Raw genomic sequence first — 4,182 nt, forward strand, 5'->3', positions numbered from 1 at the left:
GTTTTGATGTACTCTGCTTGACTGAAACCTGGCTAAAACCAAATGATTATATTGGTCTAAATGAGTCTACTCCACCAAGCTACTGTTATAAGCATGAGCCCCTTCAGACTGGTTGTGGCGGAGGTGTTGCAACAATATATAGTGATATTCTCAATGTTACTCAGAAAACAGGATACAGGTTTAACTCATTCGAAATACTTCTGCTTAATGTTACACTGTCAGATATGCAAAATAAATCTATCGTATCGCTTTCTCTGGCTACTGTGTATAGACCACCAGGGCCGTATACAAATTTCCTAAAAGAATTTGCAGATTTCCTCTCAGACCTATTGGTTACTGTTGATAAAGCGCTAATTGTCGGAGATTTTAATATTCACGTTGATAATACAAATGATGCATTAGGACTTGGGTTTACTGACCTAATAAACTCTTTTGGAGTCAAGCAAAAGGTCACCGGGCCCACTCATCGTTTTAATCATACGCTAGATTTAATGATATCGCATGGAATCGATCTAACTGATATAGATATCGTACCTCAAAGTGATGATGTTACTGACAATTTCCTTGTATCGTGTATGCTGCGTAGGGATGTAACAAATCACTCAACTCACGATTCGATTCATGATTTTGATTTCACGATTTGATTCACAATTGTTTTAACAAAATGAGATTTAAGACAAATTATAAATTAAATGTGGCCTTTTATTATTGCTTGGACAAAATGCTGCACATTTCTTTGTGAAATTGAAATATAACACTATAATAATATACTAATATAGCACTTGTAAATTATTGCTCTTTTGTTGGTTTTGATTGCTTCTATTGTCCTCATTTGTAAGTCGCACCTAAATGAATCGCGATTTGTTTAGCATCTCAACCGATTTGAATCGTCACATACTTGAATCGATTTTCATCCGGCTCACGGTTAATCGTTACATCCCTAATGCTGCATATTACTGATATTAACTATATGGCTCCGTGTTATCGTCCGGGCAGAACTATTGTTCCAGCCACCATAGACAGATACACAAATAACCTGCCTGATTTATCTCAACTGCTTTCTGTACCCATAAATACACATGAACTAGACGAAATGACTAGCAACATGGGCACTATCTTCTCTAATACATTAGAAGCTGTTGCCCCCATCAAATTGAAAAAGTTTAGAGAAAAACGTACTGTGCCATGGTACAACAGTAATACCCACTCTCTCAAGAAAGAAACTTGAGCGCAAATGAAGAAAAACTAACTTGGAAGTTTTTAGAATTGCGTGGAAAAACTATGTCCAGCTATAGACAGGCTCTAAAAGCTGCCAGGGCCGAGCATATCCACAAACTCATAGAAAATAACCAAAACAATCCAAGATTTTTATTTAGCACAGTGGCTAAATTAACAAATAACCAGACGCCACCCGATCTAAATATTCCCTCACAGTTTAATAGTAATGACTTTATGATTTTCTTCACTGATAAAATAGATAACATCAGAAATACAATAGCAAATGTAGATTCTACAGCGTCTAATACTTCAGCTTCATTCACTGCACCCAAAGATAAACTGCAGTGCTTTACAACTATAGGACAGGAAGAGCTAAATAAACTTATCACTGCATCTAAACCAACAACATGCCTGTTAGATCCTGTACCCACTAAATTACTGAAAGAGTTGTTACCTGTAGCAGAAGAACCGCTTCTCAATATTATTAACTCGTCGTTGTCTTTAGGTCACGTCCCAAAACCATTCAAGCTGGCTGTTATTAAGCCTTTTATTAAGAAACCACAACTAGATCCTAGTGAATTGTCAAATTACGGACCCATTTCAAATCTTCAGTTTATGTCTAAAACTTTAGAAAAAGTTGTGTCTGCTCAATTGTGCTCCTTCCTGCAAAAAAAATTATCTCTATGAAGAATTTGTTTCAGGCCCCACCATAGCACAGAAACTGCACTTGTTAAAATTACAAATGACTTGCTTCTTGCGTCAGACCAAGGCTGTGTCTCATTGCTAGTTTTACTTGACCTTAGTGCTGCATTCGATACTATAGATCATGACATACTCATAGATCGATTACAAAACTATACAGGTATCCAAGGGCAGGCTTTAAGATGGTTTAGACCCTACCTGTCCGATCGCTACCACATTGTTCATTTAAATGGGGAGTCATCTCAATTATCACCAGTAAAACATGGAGTGCCACAAGGATCTGTCCTAGGTCCTCTGCTATTTTCGATATACATGTTGCCACTTGGTAATATTATTAGGAAATACGGGATTAGTTTCCACTGTTATGCCGATGATACTCAACTATATATCTCAACAAGACCAGATGAAACTTCTAAATTATCTAAGCTAACGGAGTGTGTTAAAAATGTAAAAGAATGGATGACCAATAATTTTCTCCTATTAAATTCGGATAAGACAGAGATATTACTTATTGGACCAAAAGACAGTACGCCGAATCTCGTGGATTACAATTTGCAACTAGACGGATGCACGGTTACCTCCTCTACAGTCAAAAATCTGGGTGTTATATTAGATAGCAACTTGTCTTTTGAAAACCATATTTCCCATGTTACAAAAACGGCATTCTTCCATCTTAGAAACATTGCCAAGTTACGAAACATGATACCTGTTTCTGATGCAGAAAAGCTAGTTCATGCATTCATGACCTCTAGACTGGACTACTGTAATGCACTGCTAGGTGGTTGTCCTGCATCTTCAATAAACAAGCTACAGATAGTCAAAAATGCAGCGGCTAGAGTCCTTACCAGGTCAAGAAAATATGATCATATTACCCCAATTTTACAGTCTCTGCACTGGCTACCTGTTAAGTTCCGTATCAGTTACAAAATATTATTACTTGCCTATAAGGCCCTTAATGGGTTAGCTCCTGCATACCTAACTAGTCTTCTACCACGCTACAATCCATCACGCTCCCTAAGGTCACAAAACTCTAGACTTTTGGTAGTACCTAGGATAGCAAAGTCCACTAAAGGAGAGCTAAACCTTGTTGACATAATGACTACAATAAGTAAATCTAGCCAGCACATTAATTAAGATGATAAAGATGATAAAATGTTGATGTGAGATGTGTCAGATTTACCTGTAGCTTACTGTATTAGTGTGAAAACTTGTTTGATACTCATTATTTTAGCATATTAGTTAAGTATAAATCATCTTTCATAATTAAACTGGGCTCATTGCTTGGTTGCACCACAATATGTGTTATTAGCCTGTCCTTTTGGCAGTACTTTCGATTAATCTTGTTGATGTTTGAAAGGCATGGTCAGCGGTTTGCCTTCTAGACTGATGAGGCCAGAAACGTGCTCCAAGGAACTCTTCAGCCAGTGTACAGAGCGCTATCTCTGAGGAAATCCACATTCAGGCTGTCGATGAGCACACTGCAGAGGTAAAGAGACTGCTGGACCTCATTGTAAAGTTACAGGGATCTGAGGAGCGTTTAGTGGTACTTAAACAAACAATGTTCACATTTAATCATCATTACAAACAAACTCATAGTAAAGGTTCACCAAGGGCCTTAATTAGGAATAACATTAACAATATCTTTTAACTTTGCTGCAAATTATTGTATTTTTATCTTAAATGTATCAATTTCCTCAAAATAACTGTTTTTGCACCATGGTTTGCCCATAGGGTGTACTCAACGAGAAGCCCTCTAAGTGGTCTCATAAGCTAACCTCCTCCCGAGTTCCTGTCTACCTCGACAGTGAGGAACAACTATCTGAGAGGAGTGCTGCAGAGGACACCAACACAACTGAGCTTCACAGATGAAGTGCAGAGGTATGCCGGACCATGTAATGTGTTTGTGAGTGTCCTGCCCCTGCACTTACAAAATCTACTGTATAAACTGCATGCTGGTGCTACTCGTGTATGGACCAATGTATAATGGCTTGCTGTTCAGTAGTGCTATAATAGTATACTTAAATTAACTGTTTTGTCACAGGCCATCATATATGCCCTGGCTGTCCTACGGAATTTCTCATTGCAGGAGGCTGAGCAGCTCTTGGTCTGGATTATTATTACAGGTCAGAGTAGAATGTGAATTATTTTTGCACAATGCCCAGTGCACCTTTTGTTACTGATATTTCTGTTAACCCAACAGTGATTGTTAACTATTTACTGATAACTATTTCAGTGAAGTGGAAGATTTTAATAGAAGGATTG

General features: G+C 37.9%; 1 protein-coding gene and 1 long non-coding RNA gene across 2 annotated transcripts in view; both read right to left on the reverse strand.

The window, feature by feature from the left end:
* The window catches only part of LOC107585890 (V-type proton ATPase subunit H-like), a 66,485-nt gene that overhangs the window by 44,631 nt on the left and 17,672 nt on the right, over nt 1-4,182 (reverse strand). The gene's annotated exons all lie outside the window — the stretch shown is intronic.
* LOC107584248 (uncharacterized) overlaps nt 1-4,182 on the reverse strand; it is an 18,729-nt gene that overhangs the window by 4,366 nt on the left and 10,181 nt on the right. Inside the window, exon 2 of the long non-coding RNA XR_001609118.1 lies at nt 596-606. This is a non-coding gene — a long non-coding RNA (uncharacterized lncRNA). The remainder of the gene's footprint in view (nt 1-595; nt 607-4,182) is intronic.

This window comes from Sinocyclocheilus grahami, unplaced genomic scaffold (assembly GCF_001515645.1).
Source record: "Sinocyclocheilus grahami isolate Dianchi unplaced genomic scaffold, SAMN03320097.WGS_v1.1 scaffold5.1, whole genome shotgun sequence".
Classification (NCBI taxonomy): Eukaryota; Metazoa; Chordata; class Actinopteri; order Cypriniformes; family Cyprinidae; genus Sinocyclocheilus; species Sinocyclocheilus grahami.